Below are 16,946 nucleotides of genomic sequence, written 5' to 3'. Positions count from 1 at the left end.
GAAGGAGGCCAGGAAAATAGCTCAAAACCACTACAAGACACAAAAAAGTATAATTGTTAGTTACATTAAACAATACTTTTGTTTTATTAAAAATCCTATTCTATAAAGTTATGCTGTGTTTGAATGTTGTTATCCTTGTTAGCTCAAAATTTTCGGGTGATTTATTGTATAAATTCTTAAAATACAATCATTTATATGATCGCGAGGGAAAGTATTTTATTATCAGCGCAAATTGGAAATGCAAGTGAGCCAAAAGATCAGATTATCAATAAAAATTCAAGGCGGTGTTTTTTCAGATCACATTTTATCACAAACTAAGTTTTTGAAAAATAAAGTATTATTGACGCCTATTTTAGGTGAATGAAGGTAGGGATTTGATGTTCCTATGATCAGAGACAAAAATTATTGTTTTCATTTTGCATGGTAAGTTAAAAAAGGTTTAAACAAGGTAGAGGTTTACAAATTTGATTTTTTTTAAAAAATGTCTTTCTTTTTTTTCTAAAACAATAGACAGTAGCTTTTCTTTGATAGTAAAATAAAAAATGATATGATTAATTCCAGTTCCTTAGGCCAAAGACCGGTTTTATTCCGTCGGATATTAATGGGTTTCAAAGTCATCTAACCGAAAATGAACTTATTCCCTCACGACTGGTTCGCTGCTACTTTTGTTTTCCCATGATATACTAATCACCAGTTTACACAAAAACTAAATCACAATACTGTAAATTTTATTGCACTAAAAAAAGCTAAATTTACACATGTTATCTCTAGCCGCGCGGCTCATGTTATACAAATTGTCGTTTTTTAAATCTGCCCATAAATAGCAAAATATATAATGATAGCAAAGATGACAACATTCATAAAAGCGAAGCTCCAGAATGAAGAGCAAACACACAATAAACTTTACTATAGTAACATTTATTTTCTCTTAAAAGCATAGAATAGTTAATATTATGGGTTATTTTGTACATATTTTTTTGTGTAGATTTGATATTTGAAGCCAGATTAAATAGAGGATTTGTAGTTTTTGAGATATTTGACCTATTAGAAGCCCCTTAATAAAAAAATATAAATACCAAGAAAGCCACTAAAAATAATCACAAGAATATAGGCTTGATGTAAAAATTATAAAGTTAATGGTATCAATTAAAGAAATAATAGTTATAATTTGGTTTACTTTACAATAAGCTTTTGCTACCTGATATTGGCTTTAAACATCCTCAATATCAGAATTACAGTAAAATATAAGTCTAATAACAGTTCATCAGTACAAAACTTTTTGAGAAACAGCAGTAGTCACCTCTTTTTTCTTGAATCTCCAATATTCCTATTGATCTCCTCTCTTTCTCCTTCTACACCATATACGAAAAAAATGGCATACCTTGCCTATGTCTCAGTATGGAAAGGATGTTGAGGACTTTCAATGCATCATATATAGAAAAGTGGCACAACTCAAGTCTATATTGCACCTATAAGGCATGCAAACTCACAAAATAGGAGTTTATTTTACAATTTGAGGCCAATTGTTAGGTCTAGTGTAGAAAAATAGTGTAATTTATATGAACAATACTGAGATCCCTTAAAGGATAGAAGCTTTGCCCTTTAAATACTTGGGATGACTTTAATCTTCAACATCCTTTCCATACTTAGACATAGGCAAGGTATGCCATTTTTTCGTATATGGTGTAGAAGGAGAAAGAGAGGAGATGAATAGGAATATTGGAGATTCAAGAAAAAAGGGATGACTTATGCAGTTTCTCAAAAAGTTTTGTACTGATGAACTGTTATTAGACTTATATTTTACTGTAATTCTGATATTGAGGATGTTTATACCCAATATCAGGTAGCAAAAGCTTATTGTAAAGTAAACCAAATTATAACTATTATTTTTTTAATTGATACCATTAACTTTATAATTTTTACATCAAGCCTATATTCTTGTGATTATTTTTAGTGGCTTTCTTGGTATTTATATTTTTTTATTAAGGGGCTTCTTAATAGGTCAAATATCTCAAAAACTACAAATCCTCTATTTATTCTGGCTTCAAACATCGAATCTACACAAAAAATAAGTACAAAAAACCTGCAATATTAACTATTCTATGCTTTTAAGAGAAAATAAATGTTCCAAAATTAAGATGTACGTGGTTCTTTGTTGCAAAATTTCGTAAATACAGGAAAAGGACATACACTAATTATAGAAAAGCTTTGCCTTTACAAAGAATTTAAATAAATAAGGAAAGTCTGGTTATAAATAGCGCAGCATTAATTTGAAATAATTAAAATCCATCAAATTGCAGGGAAAAACATCAATATGACTACCAATAATTATGCCCGGATCTTTTGGCCCTTTAGGGCCACCAAAACAGCTATTCATTCAGTATGTCTTTTATTTGACATAAATATGCTTATTTACATTACATCTAAGTTTTTCTTCGCTGTAAGGATGAAACACCCTCCACATAATGCACCCCTTACTCCCCTCCCCCCTAGCCCTCCCTTGATCTGTGGGTCAGAGGTCAACTGCGTGAGAACTGTGCTGCCATTAGACATACAATTTGCCGCCAAATTTTACACGGATTTTTTCACATTGAAAATTGGAATGAAAAGCTAGCTTTTATTATAACAGAGCAAACGTTAAAAAAAAACTTATTATTGATTTTTTTTGGGATGGGCAGGTTTACTTTTGATGTTGGAAGTTAATAACATTATAGGGATTTACATTTCATTTTCTTATATGTAGTTATAAAAGCTACCATTTTTTTACAAAGAAAGCGAAAATATTCGTTTTATAGGCACATAAGAAAATACTGAAAGGCTATTGGTTGAAATTATAAGACCTTGGCGCTCTTGTACGGAGATATTAACGAGAGAGAGAGAAGAGAGAGAGAGAGAGAGAGAGAGAGAGAGAGAGAGAGAGAGAGAGAGAGAGAGAGAGAGAGAGAGAGAGAGAGAGAGAGAGAGAGAGAGAGAGAGAGAGAGAGAGAGAGGAAGTCATTTGATGGGTAATGTACGTGGATGGATAAATAATCCATCAGTATAAATATATCAATAAAATACAAGGCTTTAGAATATGTAACTTTAAAATTTTTTTTTAACCTTAAAGTTCAACGATTAACAAAGTATCAATGCAATTAACAATTTGTCCGAAGCAAGGGCGTCCAAGCTTTTTCATTTGGCTGGGGTAAAATTTTTTTCAATGGGGTTGAGGTAATTTGTTTTGTTTTATTGGGGGGGGGGAATTTTTTACCCCCCCCCCCAAAAAAAAAAAAAAAAATTACCCCTGGGGTAAAATTTGCTTGGGGAGGGTAATTACTCCCCTTAAAATCTGTTGGGGGGGTAATTACTCCCCTTAAAAAAATTTACCCCTGGAGTAATTTTATTTTTTGGGTGGGGTAATTTAATAATATAAAATGTACCTACATTATAATTCGTTTGGGGGAGAGGGAGGTGTAATCACCACTTTACCTCCCCCCTTGGACGTCCTTGGTCCGAAGATACGTAAAGGGACATGTTTTAACATGCCTTATTTAATAGGGATCAAAATGCCAATGTAATTTTGTGCCATGAGGAATATTTCCGCTGGGGATATCTATCCATGTTTTGGAGACAATTTCACCTTGTTTAGGAATGAAATTTGGAATTCATGTATCTTAACTACATTACGATGGTTCCTAAGAATAATCAAACATGCATTTACATTGAAATTACAGCCTGAAGTTATCTGCTTCGAAGGTTTAATATGTTAAAAAGTTATATCTAGAATTCACTTTTGAGATTTTGAAGTATAGAGATCATCTTTAATTTTTTTATCAAAGTAATTGTAATAAGTAAACTTGTAAAGTAACCTACAAAGTATCCTGCGACCGCGGCTCAACACGTACCGCATCTGCTCGTCGACGGGAAGGTGATAGGTTCGAATCTCTGTCCGACATCGCGTCATAACTACAGACATTAAAAATGGTTCCCACTGCTACTATGTCAGATGCGCGACATAAATAGTTAAAGTGGGGGGAATGCCTTGGCCCAAAACAGGCGCAACTCTTTACCATGCACAGTTGGGACTTCTCAGACAAAGATCTTGCATCTCAGAGAGTTGGTTGTCTGATGGGTGAATGGATGCTTTACACCGCAATCATAAGTATTGTATGTTTGTTCCAAGGTGCATGGAGAGAGGTCTAGTACCCGAAGCAACAACTAGGCCCCTAGAGTCTTAACTCTTAACCTACAAAGTACCCCTTGGAGTTATTTTTTATAGAACTTGAAAACCAAGAGCTTCTTTTCTGGTTGAGCACTGCTTTATTTTTATTTTAAATTGAAAATAAGTTGGGACGTATGTTGTAAGGAAGGTAATCTTTGGCATATTTTTTATTACTTTAAGTCAGGTTAGGTTAGGGTTAGTGTAGTGCAGGATATGGCTCGCAGGGTTAAATCACAGCATGTATACAACCTGCAGGATTAAGACCACCTCATGAGTTAGGGGTAGAATATGCTTGAGTTTCTCAAATTTAAAGATGACTTTCAAGCATTAGGTGTGCACAAAACCTTAATGGCAATACTTTGTAATAACTTTGAATAAACATAGTTGTATGACAATGCTTCAAGATTTCAGATACAAAGATTGCAATATTATAAATTCACTGAGTGAAAAAGTCTCAGATACTTAATAGTTATATATTGAAATATATTTTGGTAAACATGACACCCTCTTCAGTCTAGATGACATAAATCATATTAATTTTATTTGCAAAACTATAAAGGCAGAAAATGTTGCTTGAAAAGGAAAAAATGTTAATAAAATGATCAACCTTGTAGTTTAGCTGGATGTTAAATATAAACTGATAGGAATTTTTAGCAAAAGACAATAATCTCTGGAGGGGGGAGGGTTTTTAAAAATAATATACAGTAATATACATAAATTTTATTACTTAACATTTTAATTAAAAAATAACTAGTTTCTATACTCTATTATGACTTTAAATAAACATATTTAATATTTGTGAAGAATTGCTTCAAGGTTTCAGATATAAAATCAAATCAACATATATGCATTTAGTGTGCACAACATTAATTTCAATACTTTGTGTTTACCTTGAATAAACATAAAACATAAAAATAAATTATATATAAAGACGACATATTTACATTTAGTGCACTAACCTTAATTGCGAACTTTATAATAACTTTGGATAAACATTTTTTTATGGAAACACTTCAAAGTTTCCAATCTGAAGATGACATATGAGCATTAAGTGCCCACACCATTATGCAGATGATTAAAGTCCCTTGATTATGATTATGACATCATACAATAAATAACCTATGAGAGGCCAGCATAAATTTTACCATTGGTCAATTATCATGTATACTGGCCTCTCATTGGCTATTCTATCATTTGACGTCAAAATCTGTAGAGGCACTATAATCATCATTATAAAGTGCGCAAACCATTATGGGAATACTTTGTAATGACTCTGATTAGACATATTTGTGTGAGGAAATGCTCGAGGGTTTTAGATGGCAGTAGGTCAGGTCACATTACAGAGTAGTATACGTGAGAAAATAATAAAACAAGGATGACAACATCCTTAAAAGCGAAGCACTGTAATGGTAGGACAAATGGACATTAACACTTAAGTATAGTGTAAGAACTGAATAATCAAAATATAAATGTATAAGAGTCGAAGCAAAATTGTAAGTAGTGATATGTCGATTAAATTAAATTCCGGGATCGATCAACTTTAGAGAGTTTTAGCTACCAAACGGTTAAACATACAAGATAGCGGCACAAGAAGACCTACAATTGATGTGGAATAGTCAAAATTCAATAATGCACAGGGAAAGCTTAACAAGTCTAAAGTCTTTTTCGCGCATAAAAATAATATATCTTATTTTTCCCCTTTAGATAACTTTTCTTTTTTCTCTCTTTTAACTTCTTAACATTTGCATTTTTTTCTCTTTTGCGCTCCTAACTTCTAGAGGCTCGCTATTGGAATGGTAGGAAAAGCCAGAAAATAGCCTAAACCCATCCCAAGACTTAAATCTGAAAATAGAGTCAAATATCATGGGACCTATAACAAGCTTACCTAAAAATAGAGAACCCAATTAGTTCAATAGTTATTGAGATCTTAAGCTTAAGACAAAAAAGCTTACTACCTTTTATAATAGGACTTTGCCCTTATCTAGGTACTTTTAAGTGTAAAAAGGAGGCAGAAAAATAGCCAAAACCATATAGGGGCCTTAAATCTAAAAATTAAATAGCCTAAAACCATCACGGGACCTTTGTCAAGCTTAACTTAAAATAGAGAATCCTATTAGATCAATAGTTATTGAGATCTTAAGCTTAATAACAAAATAAACCATACTACTTTATATAATAAAAAAAATAAAAAAATACTTTATATAATAGGATAAAATAGCCGAAAACCATCCCAGGACCTATGTAAAGCTTATCTTAAAATACAGAATCCTGTTAGTTCCATAGTTAATGAGATATTAAGCTTCAGTCAAAAAAACCTTACTACTTAATATAATATTAGTGGGTATGCCCCCAAGAAGCCTCTAGGGGCACTTATGGTGAAAGAGAAAAGACAACCAACCCAGCATATTAAATTTTAGTTTTAATAAGAAAAAGCAAAAAAAAAATATTTTTTAGGGGGGGGGGGGGGGTAATTTTTATTGGTAGAGGGTAAATACTCTCCCACAAAATATTTAAAAATCATCCATGGATTTATAAGAAGCTTATCTGTAAAGGAGAACTATATCGGTTCAGTGGTTAGCAAGATCTTTCACTACAGACAAAAAAACCTTACTAGTTATTAACTTAATTAGTTATTAGATAGTTATTAACCTTCCCGGGACCTATGAGAAGTTACTCTGTTAAGGAGAACCCGATCGGTTCAGCGGTTAGCGAGATCCTTCGGTACAGAAAAACAAACAGACATCCTGTTACTTTATTATAAGGATAACTTTCTCAAAGCCTCACTTTCATTTTTTGAATTTGGTGGAATGATAAATATGTTTCCTGTTAATCAGGAAACTTCAGGAATGCAGGGACAGGACATTTGGCGATAAATTAATCTTCCCTGAATTTTATTGGGGTGGGACGGGTTAGATTTGGAAGCTAGATGGATTAAGGGATTAGACAATGGATAATAAATAAATCTTCAGCTACATCTATTTGTGGTGCACTTTGAAGAGAATAGTAGTAAAATATATTCAGAGATAGAAAAAGGGGAGATAAATTATTCTCGTATTCATTCGAATCCGGTGGATAGGAACCGGTTCTCATCCATACGAAAAAACTATGTCTAGCATCGTATTATATCCAGTTTTCTACGAATATAGAAATGTACAATCATAAGATTAAAACCAGTTTATTTAGCCGGTGCCTTCGGCACCACGGAGCTAAAAAAACTAGTTTTAATCTTATAATTGTACATTCTATATCCGCGGAAAGCCGTTTATAATACGATGCGAGAAATAACTATTCTTACTTGTCTTCCAACTGGGGGCATAATAGTTTCTTTCCTCGGGTGCCTATATCATCTTCCCTACCAGAGAAGGGACAATGGGCTGTTTATTATACTAGTCCCCAGAGTTTTATAATAACGTTTTCTTATCTGTTTGCTTAACAGCTTTGGGGTTTTACGGAATTTTGGTTGGTTAGTTTTATTAAGTGGTTCAATCATTTCAACCACTAATTTAAATGTTCAGAAAGGCTAATGTTGTGTGTCATCATTGGGGATGTAGATTAATATCGGTCATTGTCTTATCCCTTTAGATCCCTGCTTCCCTGCACATTAAAATTCTTTTATTTAAGAGTGAAAGTTGTCAATTTCCTGAAATTAACCCATTCAAAGTATTCAAACAAATTTATAATATAACAAACATCATAAATTTTCCTGTCCCTTACAGAGATAAGGGATGGGAAACGTAGGAAAATATTATTTCAGGCCTATTTCAAGCTAGGCCTAAAAAAACAGTTATGGGATGGTGCGTTAGTTCATTATCAACGCTAATGAAATAGCTGTGTGTGTGTGTCCCATAAGATTAATAATAATTGTGCTCTATTTTTTATGGATTTTCAAATTTGTCACTTTTTTGCAAGAAATACAATTAAACAAGGATGACAACATCCATAAAAGCGAAGCTCTGAAGCTGTAGGACAAACGGACATTATCCCTTGTATAGTGTCAGAACTAAATAACCATAATATAAATATATAAGAGTCAAAGCAAAATTGTCAGTAAATTTGTTGAAAAACTGCTTGATACAGGATAATGTTTGAGGACATAAATACATTTTAGGACTTGATTACAGAGTTGCTTCGCTTATAATATTGTACTTTGTTGTCCCAGGAATCAGTATACCAAAAATCAGACCAATCGTATAATTAGATCACATACAAATTTGTTGTTAAAAAAGTAAAAAAAAACATGTTTAAAATGGGCGTATAGACATTCTGGTAGTGATTATAGAGTTGCTACGCTTTTTTAAATCATACCGAACCACTACAGGAATCACCATGCAAAGTTTGAAATCGACAGGACAATTCTAACATGCCTAAATTAACGAAAAAAGTTATCCGTTCCAGACGTACGGACGGACGGACCGACCCTAATTATAGAAAAGCTTCGCTTTTAAAAACAACAAAACATGGCTAAATTTAGTTAGGGAGGTGACATTAGGCTGTAAATTTTACTAACACCCAATTTATAACCTATTCCTTTTCTCATACTTTTGGTTCTTTTAAAGTCGTGATTGTTTGGTTCAAAATCTAATAGAGTCTGTTCAATAAAATCTACAAAATCTACAAAAGTGGTGAAATCAAACATGGATGACAACATCCATAAAATAAAGCTCTGAAATCAGAAGAAACGAATATTAGATAACTCTTGCAGAGTGTCAGAACTTAATAAGCAGAATATAGATATATTTTAAGTAAATTTGTTGCAAAACTACTTAAATACATGATTTATGGACATACTTACATTTTTAGGACTTGATTATAAGAATAAAAACTATTGTATGTAAATAGAATATGTACTGTACAAAATCGGAACCTTAATTTGCCCGTCGTCACATTAATATTTTAAACTGTGTGTACGCAGTTTTGAGGCGGAAATATGGAAACCACATTATGTTCTACTACATTATACTCTAATTTAAAACTGGATATATAATTATGTGGATATTATTAGCTTGCTAACATGGAACTCATTTATTGGTCAGTTCGTTCATCCTGTGGGAAGGAATGGGATGGAGTAAAAGGGGGTGGATGGAGGGTATCGTTATTCTAGGCAACTGCTATTATCACTTTATTAGAGTACATGAGAATTTGGTGTAAGATCCAAGTAATAATATATCCATTATTATATTCTACAACATTACAACATTATATCTCTGAGATTGATTAAATAAATACTATTAAAATGAAGAATAGATAGACATCCTGTTACTTATACATAATTACTAGCGGCTACGCCCCTAAGAGCCTCTAGGAACACGTAAAAACGTTTCTTTTCTATCTATTTTAAGATCAGCTGTTTACCAAAAATATTTTTTTTCGCCGCTAAATGGTGCTAGTTATGTTTTTAGCTAATAGCAAAAATGTCCGCAGGGCGACGTTTTTTTATTATTTTTATTTCTATCGATTTCTCTAGGGAGTGTGGTGGTACCCTCCCCCAAAATAGTGATAAACCTTCCCAGGACCCTGTAAGGAGAAGCTACCCTGTAAAAAAAGAACCATATCGGTTCAGCGGTTAGCGAGATCTTTCGCTACAAACAGACACACAGACAAACAAACAAACATCCTGTTACTTTATTATAAGGATTTAAGGCAAAATTAAAAGATACTTTGAGCAAAGAGATAGGTTAGGTAATTTTATAACGGAAGTCACGAAAATTGTGGATAATTGGTGCTATGCTACTCTTTTCAGGGGGGTATTCTCACAAAACTACAATTTATAATACAAAGTAGAACGATGGTTGTCTGTCTGTCCGTCTGTAAGATATCGGTAACCACTGAACCTATCGGATTTTGCTCTTCAGGAAATACACCTACTGGTCCTGTAGTGTATTTAGGCTATTTTCTTGGGGGACACCCCCAACCCCACCCCCCCCCCCAAAAAAAAAATAAAAAATCTCCCTCAATTTTTAAAAAATATTTCAAATTAGTGGTGGCACCTCAAGTGCAGATACTTAATTTTTTTAAATTACCTCTTGGGGCAAAGGGACTGAGTGAAAGAGAGAGAGAGTGAAAGAGAGAGAGAGAGAGAGAGAGAGAGAGAGAGAGAGAGAGAGAGAGAGATAAAGATGAATTGTAGAGAGAACTTAACAAAAAATGGACAAACAAGAACCAAGAATATAAACATAATTTTCTATCTTTCATTTATGTATCCTTACCTCTCATATGTCACAAAGTATCAGAGGTTAGGCCTAGAATGGTAATAAGAGTTTTTAATAGCATACTCTATATTTCACTTTGTCAGTCCTTTCATCCGTCAGTCCGTATGTTTACAAAACTGAAATTTACTCTGATGTTATCTTAGGTGTCCGAGTTTTTGGTTCTTGTAAAGATATCAATAACCATTGAGCATAATTAATCTTAAAATAAAAATTATTAGTTAGATTTGCCATTTGACTTATTTTCAGATGCCTTTAATTTTGGCATTTTTATAGTTTTTTTCTTTTTGTATTCAAATTTTAAATGCTCTGATGATCATGAATGTTGTCATCCTTGGTTAAAAAGATGATAGATAATAATTAATTATACTACATAATTTTTTAAAGGAAGTCTTATTTTAATAATTACTATTTTAGATTTATATAAGAAACATATTTTTTTTAAATTTTTCATTCTAATATGAATGTCTTCTGTCTGTCGATCTGAACCAAAAGAATAATTAGACCCTTTTGAATTACATATTAATAATGAAGGTATTAATATATTTATGATTAATGGCACATAAAAAAATGAAGAAACCAAAACTTTTTATTGTTTATGTAACCACTACCGGGCTACGCCCCTAGCATCTAGAGGCTCTGAATTCAAAGTGGTAAGAAGTAGACAGATAAATAGCTTAAAACTATCTCATGGCTAAAATATAAAAAAATAGCCTAAAACCATCCGGGGACCTATTTGTAGCTTCCCTACAATGGATAACTCAATCAGTTAGTTGTTACTAAAATCTTAGGCCAAAAATACCTTTATATATTATATTAAAGTAAAATATATGATTACGGCATACATTCCACCCTTATACTAAAGTAACAGGATGTTTGTCTGTTTGTCTGTGTGTCTGTACTGAAGGATCTCGCTAACCGCTGAACCGATCGGGTTCTTCTTAACAGGGTATATTCTCAGAGGTCCCGGCAAGGTTTCTAACTATTTTGGGGGAGGGTACCACCACCCTCCCAAGAGAAATCACAAAAAATCGAAATTTTTTTACGTTTCTTGATTTTAGAAAGAGAGTTCAACGTAAACATAAACGTCAAACGCAACATAGACATATCTTAAATATAAAAAAAAAACATTTAAAGTGCCACTAGAGGCCTCTAGGGGCGTAGCCGCTAGTAATAACATAAAATATCTTTAAATCCAGTCTTTAAAATTTCCTATAATTCTTAATTATCTCCTATTTAGTATGCTAAAGTTTTAAAACCTCATCTTTTTGGTTTTAAGAACCTACGTGAATTTGAAGACAAATCCAAGCGTTCGTAAAACGCGCAAAGAAGGGCACAAACACCCTCTTATCCCCCCCCCCCCCCCACCTCTCTACCCTAACCAAAAATCTCCGAATATTTTGGGGGCGTGGGAAAAAATGTGGGAGCGTGGAAATAATAAAGAAATGGGGAAGGTAATTGACGTTCAGTAGCTTATATATGTGTATTTCTACGTATATGTTTATTAAAAGCGAAGCTTCTCTATAATAAGGGTCGCTCCGTCAGTCCGTCAACTCTATAGTTATCACCAAAAAGTCCAATTCTACTTTAAAATTTAAATCTTTTGAATTTTTACTTTTTTTTCTTCAAATTTTTGCATGTTAGAATTATCCGATTCATCTGATTTTTGGAATTCTGTTTCCTATTACAACAATGTACAATGTTATAAGCAAAGCATCTCTATAATCAAGTTCTAAATATGTAAGTATGTCCTTAAACAGTATTATGTATTTAGGCAGTTTTGTAACAAATTTACTTACTTACTAGTCTAAAAGTGTTAATTTTCGTTTGTCCTTCAATTTCAGAGCTTCGCTTTTTATGGATGATGTCATCCTTGTTTCAATCAAAATATTAGGAGAATGTGATAGGTTGGTTCAATTTTTATGGAGTGCAACCTTTCTATTACTAAGTTCGTTCTTATACACAACTGACCTGTATATTAAATAAATGTAATAATAAACTTTCCATAATGGCTTTGAAACCAATTGATATCCGTTGTATTTGAACAAGTTCTCATCTATAGTAAAATATCTTAGCATCGGATTACAGACAATTTTCCACTAATTATAAAATAAAAATCATAGAATTTAAACCTTTCACCCCCTCGGAGATAACAAAACGTATAATTTTCCATTTAACATCCGCGGAAAGCTGTCTATAATACTATGCGATAAATAACATTATTGAACATACTTATGGATATTATGGATATTAGGGGATAATGAACTATAAATTCATATACATTCCTAATAATGATAAACAAAATTACCCCTTCTGAAGATTAAAATCATGGTTAAAGAGTTAAAAACTAGAATAAAACCATGAAAGGATTTATAAAAAGCTACCCTTCAATAAATAAGCACGAATATCTTACTAGAATTATTGAAAAACAGACAAACGAACAGACACAAACATAATGTTAGCCACTCTACATCAGAGCACGTAGGTATGCGCGCAAATGAGGTCACGAGAGACATCATCATGGGGGTAGCGCGCAGCGAGCACATACTTTAGGCAGGGAGGTAGGGGACATTGGGCTATTTATTACACTAGTCCCCAAAGTTTTAAAATAATTTTTATTATTCGTTGCCTTAACAAATTTATATTTCGATTGGTTGGTTTATTAAGTTGTTTGTTCAGATATTTCAACCACTAATTGTAATTTACAGAAGGGGTAATTTTGTGTACCATCATTGGGTATGTACATTAATTTATTAATGGCTGCATTGTCTTATCCCTTTAGATCCCTGTATTTTATGGCTCTTCGTGAGCGTAAGACGGAAGGGAAATGGGGTCGTCAAAAAAAAAGAAGGTAGCGCACCATTTTGAAGCGGAGCTACTCATTATACACATTTTGTATATGGTCGTACGTCGTTAAGTTTCGATGGAGTGCATAAAGGTTATTAAGCTTTAAATCGTAAAGTAAATAGACTAACTGTTTTTTTTTTGTTATTTGAGAGCTACTATTGAAACGTAGTACTTATTTTTAATACATTTTCAGGAGATATAAATTGCTCTCTCCCTACTAATTTTTTGTTCTTGTTTGGTTTCGGGTCTTTTCATGCATATACTCTCTTTATTTTGGAGGATTTTTTTTAATAGGGAAGCACCAAATTGCTAGAATAAATTAACATGGATGACAACGTCCAAAAAGCAAAGCTCAAAATTTCTATAATAATTGAAGATGTTTTAGATTATATGATTTAGATTAAACTAGCTAATGCTAATAGAGAGTCAGAAAAATAGCCTAAAACCATTCCTTTATCTTTCCTAAATTGGTGAGAATTCAATCGATTCAGTATTTTGTGAGATCTAAACTGATAGATATATAGAAAGGCATCGCATTACTTGGAGAATTCCTAAAATTTGAAGAGAAATATAAGAAGGGGAAATGGTTATTACTTTAGAAAGAGGGCAGGAAGGTGGCAATTAGGTAAATAGGGGGAAAGGATGATTTGGTTAGGTTAGGTATATATCCTTAAAGGGAACCCGTAACACTGAAGACGTGATAAATGGAAAATACTGCTGCTTTGTGTGGCACTTAAATTAAAAACCTTGGACTTAGGAAGCTTACAACCTTTTTGCCTGTCAGAAATAGTCATACTTTTGGCAAAATGTATCATTTATTTAAAATTTTAGAACATAAGGGTTTTTGATGAAATATCTTCGGGGTTGTCGATATCGTCATAACCTCCCATAAAATAGCTTAAAACCATCCCCAGACCAATATGAAACTTCCTTCAAATAACGATCGGGCCAGCTTTTCACGAGATCTTAGCGTACATACAGATAGAGAGACATTATGTTGCTTTATTATAAAGGGTAAGGAAGCTCTACAGTACTAAGTGCCCGAAAAAATGAGCCGTGTGACGTGTAAGGGATGAGAGGAGAAGTGAGAAAAAAAATCCCTTAAAAAGAGATGGATCTATTGACGTCACACGGCTCATTTTTTCAGATACTTTGTAGAGCTTCAAGAAAAATTAATGATGGAGTTTCCCTTAAAGGAAGATGCGCCACTTTTATTTTTTTTCTTTAGAGATGGGAGAGACGAGAGGGGGGAGGGGGGATATGAGGATAGCGCAATTTTCAGCGGAAGATTGGTTTCTCAGAGAAGAAAAATGGGGAGAATTTACTTTCGGGTCAGACTGTCCCACAAAACCGTAGAAAAAATAAAGTATTTAAATAGAAAAGTTTGACAATAAAAAAATATTATCAAAAAAGGATCAAAGTATATTAAGAATACGAATATTAATAAAATTTCAAAACATTTCTGATTAATTTTAAAAAAGTAAGCTTCTTAAATAATTATGAAATGCTTATCATGATTTACAAATCATCATTTTACCATAAACCTTTGCATTTTAACTTTAATCAATAATTGCTTTGCTTCGTCCCTTGGATCTTGGAGATTTGTCTCAACAGAGTTTTGCGGATGACCCCCCCCCCCCCGGGCCCCCCCCTCCCCTATAACAAAACTATTGTTTTAGATGTAAGGCTCCTAACCTCTCGGTTTAAATAAAAAGAGAAGATCTTAATGGACACATACACACAAATATGACATTTTCAACCTTGAAGATTCAAATTCTAATGATTTTAGAAATATTTGCTTTTTCAAAATTATTTGTTTGTTTTACAGGAACACCATGGGGAATTATTGGGGAAAAGAAGAATTCCACATATGAGAGGCCTTTCCGTTCGCCATCGTCGCGACACGACCCATAATCTTTTCTGGAAATGGGGGGTTTGGGGGGTGGTGGTGGTATTGCGCGTACAGAACAACGCGGGGGGTGTGCACAGGATATTGCGGAGGGGGTGGCGGATGGATCGCACAGGATACCTTTCCTGTCAGTTTACCACGGAGAGCCCCTGAGTGAAGCAGGCCAAAGGAAAACGAAAATCTCCTGTTTCCTTTATATAACATCATCAGAGCATTAATAAAAATACACATACACGTGTGTGTGTGTGCGTTTGCGCGGCATTTTTTTTTGTTTCAATTTTTGGCGCGGAAATAGGATAAATGTGTAGTGCTGCAGTACAGTTACTTTTATCTCGCCTCGCAAGTTTCCTCTAGTTTTAGTGGATATTGTCCATATCCGTTTCCAGGAAGGTGTGGCCGCCCCAGCTCTAGGCCTAAACCCAGGAAAAGCAGAATAGGATATTATTATAATAATGGAAGGAACTGCAGCAGCTGCCTCAGTGCCAGGAAAAGGGCCCATCCCTGATTATAAGGAAGTGTTGGTTGCAAAAAAAATAAAGGATATTTGTATATCCAGTCTATATTCGGATGTTATATTGTAAAGCATATTCATGGGTTTCAGTTATGATAAATATAAGTGATATTTCTCTATCATTAAAAATTTCAAGTATTTAAATAAAGTATAAGAATATAAAAAATATTTTTGATGTTATATTGTATAGCATATTCATGGGTTTTATAGTTTTCATAACTATAAGTGATATTTATCTACTATTAAAATAAAGCTCTTTATAATGCCTATACAAAATGACGTCTTGATTTTGGCCTACCATTGGTCAAGTGAAATGTATTCTGACCTGCCATTGGTAATTTAGTCTGTGTATTGGCCTATCATAAGTCATCTGTATTGTATGACGTCAATTTTTATAGACACTATAAATAGCTTTATTAAAACATTTAATGATACTCAATACAACTTTAAGAATATCAAAAAGTAATAAAAATATAAATGGTAATTGAGATGTTTTAATGTATATACATATTCAAGTTTTTTTTATAGTTTTGGTATTTCTGTATTATTAAAACATTTAATAATACAGAATACAATTTAAAGAATATCAAAAAGTAATAAATGAAGTATAAGACTATAAATGATAATTGAGATGTTATAATGTAGAGCATGTCTGAAAGTGCTTTATATATAGTTTTTGATAACTTTAAGTGATGTTCTTTTATTACTAAAAAAATAATAATACTTAATACAATTTTAATCTTATCACATAAAGTAATTTTTTTGGTCTAAATCTTAAGATATCAATAACTACTGAACCGATTGAGTTCCCCACTTAGGAAGCTTCACATAGCCCATGGAAAGGCTTAAGGAATTTAGATTTTAGTCTTTGTATGGCTTTAGGCTATTTTTTGTGCCTATCCTTACAAAGCCTCTAGATGCTAGGGTTGAAGCCACTAGTAATATCAGAAAGTAATAAATACTGTAATACTTAATATAATTTCAAGAATATCAGAAATAATTAATAAGATACAAAAGATGTTGGGATGTTATAATTTAAGGCATATAGGTATGCAAGTGCTAGAGTTTTTGATAACTTTTTATACTGGAAAATTAACAATAAAACTTTTTGACTTTTATAAATTCTGATAACATGTATAATATCGTTTGCAATAAAAAAAATTGCCACTAGAGGCCTCTAGTCGCGTAGCCGCTAGTAGTAAATAAAGTAATAGACTTAAAAGATATTTAAGTATTTAGATAATTTAAATTTGTTTAAGTACAATCTAACAA

This window comes from Acartia tonsa, chromosome 11 (genome assembly GCF_053477335.1).
Source record: "Acartia tonsa isolate MP-2025a chromosome 11, ASM5347733v1, whole genome shotgun sequence".
Classification (NCBI taxonomy): domain Eukaryota; kingdom Metazoa; phylum Arthropoda; class Copepoda; order Calanoida; family Acartiidae; genus Acartia; species Acartia tonsa.
This window is presented reverse-complemented; position numbering follows the sequence as displayed.